General features: G+C 35.2%; 1 protein-coding gene and 1 long non-coding RNA gene across 2 annotated transcripts in view; one reads left to right on the top strand and one right to left on the bottom strand.

Annotated features, from left to right (window-relative positions):
- LOC115224504 overlaps positions 1-18,130 on the top strand; it is a 69,925-nt gene that overhangs the window by 14,802 nt on the left and 36,993 nt on the right. The window lies entirely within an intron of this gene.
- LOC118767947 lies at positions 11,269-14,630 on the bottom strand. Its single transcript, XR_005003860.1, has 3 exons — positions 14,540-14,630; positions 12,764-12,774; positions 11,269-11,279 (listed from the first exon to the last, which is right to left on the bottom strand). It is a non-coding gene; the product is annotated as an uncharacterized LOC118767947 (long non-coding RNA).

Here is an 18,130-nt window from a genome sequence, read left to right as displayed (position 1 = left end):
TTTCTGTCCTCTCTCACTCTGACTGTCCTATTCTTCAGTTGCTGTTCTTTTGTTTTGTTGTTCTCTTATCTCTTCTTTCTTCACCCCTTACCATCTCTTACTCTTACATTCTATTTCACCTATCTTATCATCTCACATGCTTTCATTTTCCTTCTCCTCCTCCTTCCACATTCCATTTCTTGCTTTGTCATATAACTCATGCTATGCTATATCTCCTCCCTCTCTCTCTTCTACATTAACTATCCCCCACTTCCAGATTGTAGCCACAGTGAGTGTTGATGTAGCAGCAGTTTCTACTAGATTCATCAATAAATCTCCGAGGTATGATGCATCCATTAAGAAGCCAATAAGGAAGCTCCCCAACCATCAGAATAGCTTCCAGATCTATTTCAAACCTTGCCTGACATTCCTGATATAGAAAAAGACACATTGGTCATGGTAGGACTTCTTTAATTGTAGGTCGGCTCAACAATGACAACAACATTTGCAATAAAACTGTATTGGAATCCATAAAGTCTCATTGAAACTGTTGTTTAAAATCCTCAAATAATCAGTAGCATCATATGCTGGAGGCCTAGATATGATACAAAAGGGTCCTCAATCATGCCTTGCCATCTATAAAAATTGAAAGGACACACTGAGGTGCAAAACAGCTTTAAAGCCTTTGATTGCAGATCTGATGTCAATCATACTTGGGGTTAAACAGCTGAAACATCAATGTCAAACAAAAGAAGTGACTGATCATAGGTAGCCTTGCAGTCTTTTGCTAGTTATCCACAACACAAACTAGAGAATGATGATGATGATGCTGTTCTGAATCAAGGGCACACATGAAGACAGAAAGGATTGCTGAAGAGGTTACAGGTGTGCGACGAAAGCTTTCCGGACAATGGACATGAGTTAGAATAAGAAGAGTAATTAACGAGTGAAGAACAAATACGTAGTGCATGTGTTTCATCATCATCATTGTCATCGTTTAACGTCTGCTTTCCATGCCGACTATCCCAAAAATGACCATCCCAAAATACAATATCTGTTTCAACACAGTTTCACATCAGGATTCTTGCAACACAAATTTATAAACAAAATGATTATACTTTTGAACTTATTTTGTTCTAACTTAGTCGGATTTAGAAAGGCAAGGTCTTCAAGAGTGGTGTAAACGGGAGGGTGCACCCATGACTCATGGATTGTAGTACATCAAAATAATGAGTTACAAGTTAACCTCAAATTGGATAACCATGTCTAGATGCTTGCAACAGAATTGACTCCACTGCAATTGATCACTTGGAAACACTTCAAATGGGGGTCGAGCCAATGTAGAAGTTGTGCAACCTGTTAGAAGTAGGTGTTAAATATCATAAAGTCATTCTTCACTGTCTTAAAAATGAAAGGCCTCATTGAATAATGTAGTCCTAGATAACAAATAATGGGAAAATTATGGCTGTAATACCTTTGATCATCTCCACTGGATCAATATTGCTCTTGGAGAGCAAACAATAACCACTTCAACTGATGGTATAGTTGCTAATTTTCTCCCATCCTGTCTGAAATATTATTGTCTTGTTCTCTTTACGGGTTCAACTCTGTTGTCATATGTCCTCTGTTATTTTACATTTCTCCGCTTCTCTTACCTCAATTGTCTTTCATACCATATTTCTCCACCATATGCTTTATTTCTATGTCTCTTGCTCATACATTGTCTATCCCCTCTTGCCCTCTAAAACTGAATGAACAATTTGTCCATTCCATCTCCAAACTCTTCTACTTTTAATATGAAACCTTATCACTCAGTTTCTCTTACTGAAGATGTGATATCATTAAGAATGGTTTAACTAAAGACAATATAAAAGTTGATTTCAGCCTTTTGATATTGTCCTAATTATTCTCATTTCATTTTTATCTCCACTTCTTTCTATACTTCTACATGACTTTGTCCTATTTCTACTGTTTCTACAAGCATTTTGCCTTTTCCTAGCATATCAAATGCTTTAATTTGTCCTATTTCCACTAAAAGTTTATCTGAATCTCTTGACCATGTCTTAATATCTACTATCACAAGACTGTGCTATTTTTACTGTTGCTTTACAGAGTCCTACTTCCACCTATGTTTACTTTGTTCTCTTTCCTCTCCTGCCTTTGTGTTTACTCAGCAAACATTACCTTTGCTTCTGTTCATTCTCACTCTCACTCTTTTAATATTGTATCCATGGCTTCACTTCATGCTCATTCTCTTTCTCTCTCTTTTTTTTAATCCCATTTCTAAGCTCATTTATATTTCTGTCTTTGCTTTCTTTTGAAGATATCTGCTTTCATTTTTAGCCCATTTCTTTTCATCTTTGTCCTATTTTTATTTCCATTTTCTGCTTTTGCTTCTTGTTTATGTCAATCAAGTGATCAAGACCTTTGCTGTGCTTGAGAAGGTACATCAAGCCAAATAAAATCACAGTTATGACCAGTGACATGTAAAAGGCACCTGTGCTGATGACAAGTACAAGGTACCCATGCCAGTAACACATAAAAGGTACCTACTACACTCTATGGAGTGGTTGGCGTTAGGAAGAGCATCCAGCCATTGAAACCAACTAAACCAGACTGAAGACTGGTACAGCTCTCTGGTTTACCAGTTTCAGTCTAACCATCTAACCTATGCCAGCATGGAAAATGGAAACTATATGATGATGATGATGTCTCTCTTTAATAGCCTTCTTTTCTCAATAGCTGTCATTACACCCACTTGACTTGTCTCTACTTCATGTTTCCATTTCTCCTTGTCAAACATTTTTCACTCTCCTTCCACATCCGTTTAGTCTTTTTGCCATTACCAGTTTCACCTCTTCTTGTCTCTCCATTTCCGCTTCTTCAGTATTCGTTTTTGTTTTACATCCACACATTCTTGTCCTCTCTACTTCTTATATTGACCACATTATTCTGTCTGTTTTTGTCCTAAATCTACTTTCACTTGTCCTAAATACAAATATGTTCTTGGCTTATCTGCATTTTCTTGTCCTAAAACATCTCCATATCCAGTTTCTTATCCTATTTTTACACTCCTCTATTACCGTTTGTTTTAAATATTTATCTTCATTCCCTTTTGTCCTTCCTACTTCCTTTGTCACACATCATCCACTACGCTTGTTCTATTTTTATTACTTTAGTCATCACCATCTCTGTTGATCCAGTATTCACTTCCTCTTGTCCTGTTTCTGACCTAATCTATTTCTATACTATTTATATGTCTTTACATTCATGTTCTGGTTTTGTACCAACCACTTCATATATCCATTTTCTCTGCTCACTATCCTTTGGAAGAATCCTATTTTAGCAACGTGTATTCACAATTGTACTCATACGGTCATTACTCAACATTCATGACTATGGATGAGAATAGCCATGTACAGTAAACCAAATTGAAGGTAGCAAGTTTGGTTTTTTCACCAACCTCTCCTCAATTTTATACCTCCTGCCATTTCATTCTTGCTTTAATTTGTACTGTTTTATCAATATTTCTTATTGTATTTTTCATTCACTTTTGTCCTATTGTTCCATATATTAGTAGACCTACATTCATTGTCCTATTACAATTTCTCTTGTCTCATTGTCACTTTCTTTTCTTCTGTAACTACATGCTGTTCTCTCACAATCCTCTCTTGCTTTCATTACTTTTTGCCCTATTACTATACTTCCCTCATTAGTTTCTATTTTTTCTTGTCCTATCTTTACTCCTTTTGTCCTATTGCCATATAATCATGTCCTATTATTATATCTACTTCGGTTACAATTGCTTCTTGTCCTGTCCCCTCAACACCTCTCCTTTCATAATTAGTCATCTGGTCTGGATTAACTCATCATCATAATTTTAATCCTATCACAATATTCTCTTGATCTATCAAATCTTGTCCTTATCATCATGTCCTATTGTCCTCTCACCCTTTCTCCATATCTTGTGTCCCGTCATCATATCTGCTTGACCTCCCACCACACCCTCTTATCCTATCACCACATCTTTTCCTATTGTCTCACTCTTCTATCACAACACTGCCCTGCTCTACCATCGCATTTTGTCCTATTTTCACAAAATCAAATTTTATCACCTTATGTTTCTGTTATCACAAATTCTTCTGCTACCATTTTCTTTTATATCATATCTTGTACTATTTTCACATTCTCTTGTCTTATCATATCTTGTCCTATTACCACATATTCTTTTGTCCTATCACCTCACACTCTCATTCCATGATTGCATTATCTTCTCTTACCATATTCTTTTGTTTTAATTCCTCTTCTATTGAAGTACCATTTCTTCATATATATTTATGCTAACTTTCTGCTTTCCAAATTTATCATTCACTATCTTTAGATTATCTATTTATTGGTGACACTGTCCTAATTTCCATCTTCTCCTTTAAACTGCATTCAGTTGCAGGGCCCTGGTTTGGGAGTTCTGAGATTTTGAGGAAGTCAAACCACCTCTTAGCTACTATTGTTCCCAAGTCTACCTTGACCTAACCTAGGGTCCCTGCTGTGGGTTAATTAGATTTTGTTACCTGGGGTGAGGATGGGAAGGAGCAACTTTTCTCAGGGAAAAAACCTTGATTCCGAGCCTCTGCAGCTTTGTGACAATACCCAGGTCATGGGAAAAGCTTTGGGAGTAAACCCTGAGGCAATCTAACAGTGTTTACAACCTTATTCTGGCAGCTCCCTGTGGCCATGCTGGTGCTAAATTGTAATGGTCATGCTATTCTGTTTGATCCAGTATTGACATGAAGTGTGGGGGACACTATATATAGGAAAAACTATCTGTCCTTTGTACCATACAACCCAGATTTTAATCCTGTCAAGCACCCTTTATTGGAAGTGCCCAACTTCACAGACGACACTGTTTCAGCAGCGTGGGCGTCTAGGACCCTCATCCATAGTTATTAATGACAGAGACCAAAAGTAACCCCCAACTCCTCCTTTCCTGTACTGCTACCTCTTCATGTCTCTTTCACTGGTTTCTGTCATGACAGTGGCCCATGATGGGCTGCTATTTTTAAGGGCTTTAATTTTGTTCATCAACTCTCAGTAATTTTGTTTATTAGTTTGGAACAAAGAAAAACAAATTCAACTAGGGACATATTTAACCCCAAAGTAAAATGCTGTGATTAAACACCATAGCATATTTTGTGTAATGTTTTATTAATCCTGTGCACAACAGCTGTTTCAGGATAATGTATCAATTGATACATTTCATTAAATGTATCGACCATCTGTTGGATGTTGTTACACACCATTTGTCACAATGTGCTTCCTTGTATTGTTGTAGACTTCAAATGATGCCACCCTGCTGGCTAGGCAGGCAGGCAAGCAGGCCTAAGGCATATAAGTGATTGAGATTGCAACATTCCCTCCAAATTGGATGCCAGTCAGTTGCAGGTTAACTCATATACTGCTGAGTGTACAGGAGCAATGTGAAATGAAGTGTTTTGCTCAAGAACACAATGCACTGCTCAGTTTGGAAATCAAAACCAGTCTTGCAAACTCTTAACCACTAGGCCTATATGTATATATATATATATATATAGGTTTGACGATGAAAACAGGAAAAAAGAACTCAAAAACATGAGTGTATGTATGTGTGTGTGTGTATATATATATATATCTTTTTATTAATATTTAGCAGAAGCAACAGAGTGACTCATGCATTAGCACTTATCTAACTAGTTAAAAATGAAGGGGTTGTAAATTTACATACTAGTGATAATAGTATTTCTCTGGTTTCAGAATTATTATCTACTGAAGTGCTATTATCGCTGGTATATAGATTTGCAACCCCTCAATATGTAACTAGGTTAATAGGTGCTAGATATATATATATATATATATATATATATATAAGAGAAAAGCATAAAATTGATATATAGTTCATCTTTTGTGCTCAACAGCTGTTTCGGTAAGATAAACGTTAAATGTATAGTTACCTAATTGTGATACACAGTTAGTTTAGATTAATTATGTATCACACTTATCTAATTATACATAGAATGATATCTTAAAGAAGCAACTGTTGTGCACAATTAAAGTACGAACTATATGTGAAATTTATGCTTTTATCCTTCTATGCTAAATATGTTGCTCTTAAAGATTGTTTTAGCTCATTATTCATACGTATGCTGCTGTGTAATAACATGTTAAAGTTTAATGACTTGTTATTAATTGAGCTCTTGATTACTATGAATTTATCTTTTGATTTTTATACATCAACTCTCTCTCTCTCTCTCTCTCTCTCTCTCTCTCATATCATCATCATCATCATCGTTTAGCGTCCGCTTTCATGCTGGCATGGGTTGGACGGTTCAACTGGAGTCTGGGAAGCCAGAAGGCTGTGCCAAGCCCAGTCTGATCTGGCAGTGTTTCTACAGCTGGATGCCCTTCCTAACGCCAACCACTCCATGAGTGTAGTGGGTGCTTTTTCGTGCCACCGGCACAGGTGCCAGACGAGGCTGGCAAACGGCCACGATCAGATGGTACTTTTTACGTGCCACCGGCACGGAATTATTCATTCAGTAACGAAATGAAAGCAGTGCTAGTGTTGTAAACATATTGACTACACACACTTGATGTATGTGTTTTGTTTGTTTGCTGTGGTAAAGCACCTGAAAGTTGACTCTCATTGTACTGGGTGTTAAAAAGCCTGAAAATTATAAATAGGTGAGACAACTTGCCCCGGATCCCATTCGGGATTGACGAATACTGATATTTAGCCATTTTTGTGGCTTATCAATACCGTGTACCTGAATCAAACCAAGGGCTTACTGAATCGTCAGTTTATGACTATATATAAATAACATAAAAATGATTTGCCGGTATGCTACAATGATGCATACATTCAGTAACAAATTAAAAGCAGCACTAATGCTATAAACATTATCAACCACACATCCTCAATGTATGCATTCTGTTTGTTCACCAGTTCACCATGGTAAAATGCCTGAGGAACGCCTTCCTTGTTGCACTGAGTGTTAAAACTCTAAAGCGCTAGTGTTTACAACACTAGCACAGCTTTTAATTACTGAATTTAATATTAATTATGCATTATTGTGGCATATGAGCAAAAAATGTTTTGTGTGTATCGTTGGCGATTTTTTTTCCCTCCATCTTCCTTTCCTTAGATCTTTCTTTTTTTCTGTGTTTCTGATGAAGAGCTCCGCTCGAAACGTTAAATCCTCCTTCTTTCTTTCCTTTCCTGAGCGTCTAATAACACTATACTTGTTCCACGTCCCTGTGTTGTTTTGTTTTCATGTTTGGATTAACTATATATATATTAACTAGTTTATTCCTGGTTAGGTACGTGATGTTAATAAGCCACAAAAATGGCAAAATATTGGTATCCATCACTTCCAAATGAGATCTGGGGCAAGTTGTCTCACCTATCTGTGACATTCAGGTGTTTTAACACCCAGTGCAATGGAAGAGTCAAACAAAACACATACATTGAGTACGTGCTGTCAATAATATATTCATGTATACATACACAAACACATGTGCACGCACACATACACCCCTATCTTATCTTTTCAATATTTTTACTCTACTTTGTCCCTTCATGACTCTGAAGTCTGTATTGCCCTGTATCACTAAACAGTCATGCCTTGTGACTGCTATATAAATAATCAGTTTTATTTAAATAAACACTGAGGTCTTGTCACTTTTATCTCATTAAACACTCCTATTTTGTCTATCTCTATACAGTCTTTTGTTATTTCCCTCTCTGTACACTGCTTTGCAACTACCATCCCTTATTGTTCTCTTTAAGTATTTTTTCATTCATGACATTCTCCCACTTTTTATTCACATTTTATTTTACTTTTATTTATGATCCTCTCTCACTGTCACTCAAACTATCTTAGATTTCTTAATTCTCAATCTGTCTTTTTTTTCTGATTGTTTTTCTTTCACCACTTGTCTTCATCCTTTATTGATATTTACCCCTTCATTTTAACTCCCCCTACCTTACATTTTCCATATTTTTCACTTGTCCTCAGCTTCACCATTCTACTTCCTCATTCAGTCTTCAAGAATTCTTCATTCTTTCCACTTGTTCTCTGACACCTCATTCATCCACCTTCTCACTTGTTCTGCAATTCTCCATTCTACTATACCTGCTTACTAGTAAATCACATTAGTTGTTATTATCATTGTGATTTCTGAGTTCCTTCTCTAATTCTGCACCATCCTCTGTGATGGTGTGTCAGTGTGTCAGTACGTAAGTTACTGTAAGGATTAGTATGATTTAATAGCATTAACGTATGTGAGGTGTTGGAAATTGTTGCAGTATTGGTTGGAGAAATTGATGTTGACCTGTCAGAAACCATTTTATGAGGTTGGACAAATGATATATTTATTACAAGAACAATATTGTGGGAAATTTTACTTGCTGCAGATGCACATTATTTGATTTATGCTGGCAGAAACACAGCCGGGATAAAATATGTAAATATGTAAATGACAAAGCTCATTTGACATCAATTAAACAAATAGCTGCTTATATCCTTCTCAAAGCACATCTGGTAATTGTAATAATGTTATTAAGAGGCTTATGCCACTGGCTTCTCATGTGACCTCATGATCAAGTGGTAGCTTTAGAGCAATTGAAAAAATCGTTAGTAAACTCTCGTTTCATTAAGTATTACAGTTGATGGGCTGTAAATTTTTTAATATAGACATGATTGTTTACTCAGCTCTTTCTGTTGCACCATTAGATTTGGACCATAGTTTGGGCTTGATTGGTTGTCCAGATCTACAGAGTAGACTATAGATTGGTCTTGCAACCAAATCAATCTATGCAGTTCTTTAATTGAATGAAATCTGGTCCAATGTCCACTGTGATTGGAACATCAAGTCTAGAAAAGATGAAAATAGACATTTCTAATGTTTCCAAATGCCTACTGGAACATTAATCCAAGTAGTGACTGAAACAACTATAGTCTATACATTTTCAGTATTTCATACTTATCTCTAGTCTATGTGAAATCCTTCCCAGTGTTGTAATTTGGGCCACATAATCAGTGCAAGGAAATTATTTTAATCTGAATTTAGCTCTCATGTCACAAAATCTGAAAAAATTTTCAATACGTCTACCAAAATTAGGCCACCATAAACAATCTCATATGTGTTACAAATTGTGAAAAGAACTTTCTCATAATAAGGTTCAGGAGTAAATGGCTCCTTTTCATTGACTTAAAGATCATTCTCTGCAGTTAGTTCAGATGAATGTCTGCCAAATTGTTGAAAGAGCTAGTCTCAACCAAACTTTCCAACAATGCAATTATTTTAGCAAATATAAACAATACATGTGTAGAAATGATTTTTGATATCTTCAACTGTCTGTGATCCAGCAAAAATTAATTCATCATTACTTCATCATCCTTAAATGTCTGTTTTCCAAACTGGCTTGGGTTGGACAGTTTAACAGAATCTATTGAGCCATAGGGCTGTATTTGTACTCCATGTCAACTTTAGTATAGTTTTTTTCTTTTTTCATGGCTGGATGCCCTTCCTAATGCCAACCACTTTACAGTATGTACTAGATAATTTTTTTCATGCCAGCAACACTAGTGGGATTGCCAAGTAACTTGCAAGACAGGAAAGAACAAATGATCTTAGTCTACTAAGAGTATTAACAAGACTGATGGTTTTACCAGGCTTGTGAATTATTTTGAAGTCATTGTGATAATAAGTAGGCCCACTGAAAAACTTATGTGGAAACACCAAGATCTTTTAAAAATATGAATTGTTCTATAATTCTTCATTCTACTACCTGCTCACTAGTAAGTTACTTTAGTTGTTATATCATTGTGGCTTCTGAGTTCCCTCTCCAATTATGCACCTCCTCTGTGATGGTGTGTCACTACTTAGGTAAATGACTGAAACAAGTAAAAGATAAAACATTTCACGTTTATCTTACTGAAACAGCTGTTGAGCACAAAGTATGAACTGCATATGAAATTTAGGCTTTTCTCCTTTCATAATAAATCTCTAGTATCTGAGATTTCACCTAAAGAAAGTTTTTGTCTTCCACTCATTATTGTTCCAGCTTCACTGAGTACTGTTTCATATATGATAAACTTATGCTATAGACTTTCCCATTTGAGACATTCTTCCTGCTGCTGCAAATTCAGAAGTATCAGCAGTAAGAATTGTTTCACGCTCAATACTGTCATCATCGTCAAGAAAATCTTTTGTCTCCTTAACGGCCATCTTTTTTTATGCATTCTACAAGTAAAGACATGCCTTTCTACTGAAAGAAAAAGTTTAACTGCAAATATTTAGTAGTAATAATTTGTCGATCTCAAATATTTTTTTTTAGGAACTCTAATTTGTTCAATCTTATTGATTTGATCCCATCCTTTAAAATTTCTAATATATGGAAGATATTTGACAAATGCGTTCATTTGGGTTGATTAATGTATTAGCTCCTTTCACTGTAACACAAACAGCATTTTCATGAATCTTCTCTTTATTCTGTTCCGACAAAGATGGGTATGCCATCTGGAAAATGAAGCTGTTATTTTTGACACCCATCAAAAATCTGTTGTAAAGATCATAGCTTGTATTTATTTTACATAATCGCTTAATGGTCCTCATCCAAACTGATCTGCTTGTTGGCATGCTAAGTTATTCTACTTCTTGCATATTACTAAATATTATTTCAAGATAAGGAGATGGATAAGAAAAAGTTTGAATCGTATTGTTTAACCCTTTTGATACCAACCTGGCTGAAACTGCCTCTGGCTCTGTAGTACAAATGTCTTGTTTTCATAAGTTCTGAATTAAAATTTTCCACCAAACTTTAGTCACAATTTATGTTCCTAACACTAGCTGAATGATAACTAAGTTATTTCACTAAATTCTTTGTTATATTTAAAGTAATTGAAAGAAACACAGAGCATCTCAAAATAAATACAGTAACGAAAGGGTTAACCCTTTTGCAATCAAATTACTCTGTCAACTGTAATGCCTATTTATTCACATTGTGTTTTTAATTAATCATGCAGTGATTGTTCATTTTTAGAATGACATTGTAGGGTAGACGTAAAATGCCAGATTTTGTTAGTTTAAATAGTAAAAAGAGTCAATTACACTTTGTAACTTAGCATTTTTCTAGTACACTCAAACAATTGGTATAAAATTCAGTTTCCATTATTGTGATAAAGTAAAATATTTCATTGCCATCTTCTAACTGGATATGATCAATTTAGTTTGAAGGTTTCAATAAGACTTTTTATGATTTATATCTTTATTTGAACATTACTCCCAGATAGATTGTAAACTCCATTTTCTACCTCCTTTTGTATATGTAATGGAAGTGGTCATGTTAAACAAATTTTATTTTTAATTGTACATGAAAGTGAAATTTCATTTCGTTATTGCCTTTTATTGACAGTAACATTCGTAAATGTAGTAATATGATGTACCTTTCAGATTGTCTGTGTTAATTAATCCAAAGTTGGCCACAGCAAGGCTGAAGAGCTGTTTTTTAATCCCCTTTAGAGATTAAACCTATTGTAGAGCCTACTACTTCTAATTTCGAACCATTAAAAGAAGTTAATCTCAATTAGTAGGTTTGATAATTAATGGTTACTTTGGTAACTAACAGTGAAGCAGAAGTGATTAAGCCTACTGCACCAGAAACCAATTGCATTTGAACTGGGCATCCATTCAGTTGATAATTTTGCTGACATGAATTATCATCATTTTGCATCTGTTGTCCATGCTGGCATGGGTTGGATGGTTTGACCAGGGCTGGTAAGGTGAGGGGGGCTGCACCAGACTCGAGTCTGATTTGGCATGGTTTCTACGACTGGATGCTCTTCTTAGCGCCAAACACTATGAGAGTGCAGTGGGTGCTTTTACGTGCCACTGGCATGGGTACCTGTTTGTATGATACCAATATCTGCCATGACTACGGTTTCACTTGGCTTGATGGGATTTCTTCTCAGACATAATCAGACTGTTTACAATTCATACTCTTAACATTAACATTATGGAAAGATTTAGTAGAATACAGTGCTTTTGACTTGCAGTAATTACTGAAGTAGCCTAATTTAGCACTACTAACGTATTTCTTCACATATGCAGGACAAGACCTAGAAGAATGTATTGGTCCGCAATTGTTGCAGTTTTTTTACTCTAGCTTCACTCATTTACTCGTTGCTTAGTAGACTTTTCTTGGCAAAGGTTCTTGCTATTAGGGTCAAACACTTCTGGATATGAAATTGATTGGTTCAAGAGCAAATACTTCCTCTAACTGCCTGTATGGATTATATATATATATATATGGCACGTAAAAAGCACCATCCAAACGTGGTCGATGCCAGCCTCCCCCTGGCACGTAAAAAGCACCCACTACACTCACGGAGTGGTTGGCATTAGGAAGAGCATCCAGCTGTAGAAACACTGCCAGATCAGACTGGAGCCTGGTGCAGCCTCCTGGCTTCCCAGACCCCAGTCAAACCGGCTACCCATGCTAGCATGGAAAACAAACGTTAAACGACGATGATGTATATATAGTTTTTTTTTGTTTTGTTTTTGTTTTTCAATATTCCCCACTTCTCCCTTGTCGATTTTCTTTTCATGTTTCTCAAATCTGGGTTTCGTCACTTTTATATATAATTAAACAATCATAGCTTGTTTATATCCCTATGCACTCTTACTCTTTCCCACTCCATTCTTCTCTTACTTCTTCTCTCATGACATTTTCCCATACACTTTTATTCACATTTTATGTCACTTCTTACACACACACACATTCTCTCCCCCCCTCTCTTACTCTCAGCTATATTGTCATATTTCACACTTTCAATCTGCTTTTTTTTTTTATTCTTCTGGTGCTATTTTTCTTTCATTGCTTAGTCTTTTATGATTTTTAAAATCTTTCATTATACAAAGAAATGTCTGACTGATATAGAATTAAGTTCCTCAACATCAACTTACATTTAAATCTGCAATCTCTTGTCTTCCACCTACTCTCTCTCTCTTTCTCTCATTCTTCTACTTCTTACTCGCTTACTTGGTCTTCAATCCACTCATTCATTGTCTCTTTCTTCAACCTGCTCATTTGCTCTCTTTTCTTCTACATACTCCTTCATTCTCCAATTCTTAATTCTCCTACCTGCGCTCACTGTCCCCACCACCACCACCACCACCACTTCAACTCTCTGCTTATTCTGGAGGCAACACTTTTCAGCTGAGATTGCAGATTTAAATGTAATTTAATCCATGGGAAATTTATTTCTCTATCAGTCAGACATTCTTTGTATAATTGTATGTAATGCATACATTAACCAGATGTACTTATATAAGTAAATACAAATACCGTACACTAATCAGGTATTTTTAGTCTACTGAATACACCATACAACCACATAGATGTTCATTGTATACATCATACACCAGCTGAGTATTTATTCTCAATAATATATCTTTCTTGCATTTTCATTGTCTACTGCATACTACCGGGGAAAAGGGATTTTTCTTATCTTCCTTATTTTGGACAGTCTCTCTGGGTACTTTTTGAGTGGGCTGGTTATGCAACACTGGTGTGAACTCACTTTATTTGCCAGGTCTTCTCAGTCACAGCGTATCTCCAGAGGTCTCCGTCTTTCGTCATTGCCTCTGTGGAATAAATAAGTATTACGTTTGACAGAGTAATCTGAATGCTAAAGGGTTAAACTTGTGCAATTCTTGATATTATTCTTTCATGTAATTCTTAATTTTTTCTCTTTCTCTTTTCTCTTTCATTTTATCTTTTATAAACAACATTCGTAATCCATTTTTTCCAATTAAGTGTCCAAAATATTTTAGTTTTCTATCTTTGATGATGTTTAATAAAATTTTCTTAATTTTTGAATTCTCGATTCATCAGCATTGCTTTGATGCTCTGTCCATGATATTCTCAAAGATTTCTAATGTCCGTGTTTCAACTCCATATACAAGAGCAGTCCAAACATTACATGTTAATAATCTGGTTTTGATATTATGTTTCTTTGGGTTAATGTTTGAAATTCTTTTAAAACTTCCTGGCTATCTCAATCTTTCATCTGACTTCTGTTTCACGTTTCTCTTTTCCTGATTCCGTATATCCCTGGTATATTACTCTTTGGTATCTGTTCAGTTTGTTTATCCTTATTAGTGATGTATATTTTTGGTAACTATTGTTTCTTGCTGATTACTATTGACTATTTTACCATTCTATTGGACATTCTTTTATAATTTACTGTAGTTATGTGTTTTTAAAATCATCTCCATTATAAGTAAAATAAAGCATTATCTTAATGTATTGCTTCAATAGGCTTGGAGATTGTACATTGCCTTGCCTAACTCCTTACTTTTAAAATCTGATATTTTCTCTCATTCACTTCTTACCACTGCTGTTAGCTCCATCTGCATTTTTATTATTTGGTAGTCTCATATCCCAAGTGCTGATAGACATTTGTTTATCTTTGGTGTTTTAGTCTGTCAAATGCTTTCTATAACCAGTCAATCATTTGTAAACATGATAATTTTGTGTATTGCTGCTTTATTTGGAGGTTTTATATTACAAAGTGTTATTTTTGTTTAAATGAAGTGATTATTTTACCTTTATTATATAAAATTATGCCAAGAGCTCTTTCACATATTGTCCAGCCTTCCATTTTCTTCACTCACTTTTCCTGGGAAGGTCATAAATAGGTGTAAAGTTTTTAATGCTTAAATCTCTTCAATTGTGCTGGTATCAACAAAAGTGTTAATAATATCTGATGATGGTCCAAGGTAGAAGGTGTTATCTGTTATCAAGTCTGATATTAGGCGATAAGGACCAATCTAATTCATAAAAGAGAGAAATTATCATTGTCAGACATGATAGGAGTGAGGCTATTTTGAAAATTCATCCAGCAAATGCAAGCATGAAAATCCCCATTGCCATTTTTCTGCTGTTGTTAAGACCAAATCAGACTTGATGAAGTATGTCTAAGGTGAAAGGTCATCAGTCACAACCAGCCTGTTTTTTCATATGTCTAAAATATAACACTGTTTCATGTACCTTTCCTTTTTTTGAGACAACAGAGCAATGTGTTATGTGAGAAATTTGATTGCTATTTCAAGCAGTTTGAGTAACTGCAGTAGTCTAACCCCTGAGCATTCAGATAACTTTATCAAATATTATACTTATTTGTTCACATTGTTTTGAATTAATCATATATTATCTTGTAGCTTCATGATTTCAAATGATGTCATTGTTTACTTTTAGAATGACATTGCAGGGCAGGTGTGAGAGGTCAGATCTGGCTAGTTTGAACTTAAAACTGGTAGCATATTCAGGCCTGATGTGGTCAGTTTAACTGCGAAAAGGTTAAACAAGTCTAATAATGTAAAGTAAACTGCCACTTCTTGGTCAAGTGTTAGCTTGGAGCCAAACATCTTGAGAAGTGACTTCCTGAGTATTTCTTTACTTTAGAGCGCACCTTCTACTTAAGGCCTGAACACACTTGATATTGCCTTTTTTTTAATATGAATTAACTTGATATCTGGAAGCAAAGCAAGATTATTGCTGTCATGATCTAATATTTCTTTATTTTAGAAGTTATTCATGTAGACTCCAAAGATGGCTGATTTGTTGATAGTCAGACCTTCTCAGCCAGCCAAAGACTGATGATTCATCATCAGTAATAAGTGGTGTTATTCAGTTTAACATCTTAATCTATGATAATTTGGAGTTTCCCTATGATATTTAAGAAATCAGAGTTGCTAGAGTAGCAACTCTGCCTTCATAAATAGTAGTAAATAAAAATACTTTACTGGGTGACTTAAAATTTTGCCAAGGTAGACTTAGTCTTTTATCCTTCCAGGGTCACTAAAATAGGTACTGGTCAAGTTAAATTAGCTCTTCCCTCTTTCCTTTAATATACATGCTCATAGTTTTTGTTGCTCTATGTCTGGCAATAGTGCTGGTGTCTATAATGTTGGTGGTTTTAATAGACATACTATATTGTTGATAGCTCTAACAGACACATCTATAGTGGCTGCTCTTATAGACATGTTTCTAACATTGCCAACTTAAATAAACATGCCAATACCTCTAATAGACATATCTATATTATTGATCACTCTGAAGTGTAGTGTTATTTGCTCTAATAGATATACCAATAGCATTGTTGATTCTAACATCCATTGAATAGTATTGGTAACTCTAAAAGGCACGTCTGCAGTGTTGGTCATTCAAATAGACATGCTGGTAGTGCTGGTAATTCTAAAATCTATACTACGAGGAGTGGCTGTGCGGTAAGTAGCTTGTTTACCAACCACATGGTTCCGGGTTCAGTCCCACTACGTGGCACCTTGGGCAAGTGTCTTCTACTATAGCCTCGGGCCGACCAAAGCCTTGTGAGTGGATTTGGTAGACGGAAACTGAAAGAAGCCTGTCGTATATATGTATATATATATATGTGTGTGTCTGTGTTTGTCCCCCTAGCATTGCTTGACAACCGATGCTGGTGTGTTTATGTCTCTGTTACTTAGCGGTTCAGCAAAAGAGACCGATAGAATAAGTACTGGGCTTACAAAAGAATAAGTCCCGGGGTCGAGTTGCTCAATTAAAGGCGGTGCTCCAGCATGGCCACAGTCAAATGACTGAAACAAGTAAAAGAGTAAAGAGTATAGGCTTTGTATCTTGTTACTTCAATGACTAGAGGAAAGAATTATACCCATGGCCTTTGCAGGCCCTTTGAGGCAGTTTAGTAATGTCAATTCCAGGTTAGCTCTGATAGAGCAAATTTGTGATCAAAGCCATTCCAACTGTGACTATCCTAAGTTTTGGTGTTTGTGTGTGTATTAGTAGTGTATAACAACCTCGTTACCCAATGCCCTTCCTTTTTATAAGATAGTGTGTTATTCGTGAGAGATTTGATTGCTATTTCTAGGAGGTTAATTCTAGGAGGCTTGTTTTTTTTATCTACCAAGCAAAAGTAATTAGTTGCTTGATCAGTTGTTGTTATGTAGCCCTAGGTAATACTTGATCAATCACAATGAAAGGCATACCAGCTGTAACCAACTTATTCTTTTCATCCCTGGTACTGCATAAGGACCATATGATCCAATATCTCTTTTTTTATAAGATGCTAGTGTTGATTTCTGGAAGATTTGGCTGCTATCTCTAGCAGGTTGAATGCCTTCTGTAAAGGCTCCTCATTGGCTTTCTTAATCTGTTGTGTCACTCAAATCTACTCAGCTGTCTATTTTTCAAAATGATGGTTTGTTAAGTTGCTTTTTGGTGTTCAATCTTTTGGTTTCAGAAACTTTGAGGTAGTTAAGAGTTTCGAACTGGCAAACTAAGATATCTTGTTTATTGTTTGTAGCATGTCTGTAGTTTATTTATTTCATATTGTTTTTACTTTATAACCTTTTGAGAAAAACATACTTTTTAAAAAAAAAATTTTGTAAGTTTTGTCTTGTACTTATTTCATTGTCTTATAATATACAAAAACTACGACTGTGTAAGCTTAACCTTTAACCTTTTAGCATATAAACCAGACATCCATCCCAAATATTGTACCTGCATTCAAACTGGTCTGATTCAGCCTCTCACACCTACCCAACAATATCATTCTAAAAATAGCAAATCACAACATTGAAATCTCAAAGCTATGAGATAATGCAAAATGAAACCATTTCCATCCAAATACAATTGTAAATACAATATTATCAACAGTGCTTGGTTAGGTATTTTTTTATTTACTTTTTTACTCTTTTTTTTTTTTTTTTTTTTTTTTTCTCAACATTCGAAGTGGAGATTGATATCTTTGTAATTAACGATATGGTTTCATCAGGTAGCAATTCTAACATGAGGTAATTACACTCGAAGACTTACAAAATGTAAAAGGCAAAAAAAAAAAAAAGAGAAAATAACTGACTTGTCTTTGGTTGATTCAGATAAACATGTTTCTGAATTTTTGTCTGGTGAAGTAGGTTATATTGATAACAAAAGTGATAAAGACCTTCCAAACGCTGTTCAAAATATTATGAATAATACAACACCTACATATATATATGTATATATCCATAACTTAATTAAAAATTCATAATAGTGAATCCTTGGTATTTATACAGC

This window comes from Octopus sinensis, linkage group LG25, assembly GCF_006345805.1.
Source record: "Octopus sinensis linkage group LG25, ASM634580v1, whole genome shotgun sequence".
NCBI lineage: Eukaryota > Metazoa > Mollusca > Cephalopoda > Octopoda > Octopodidae > Octopus > Octopus sinensis.
This window is presented reverse-complemented; position numbering and strand designations above follow the sequence as displayed.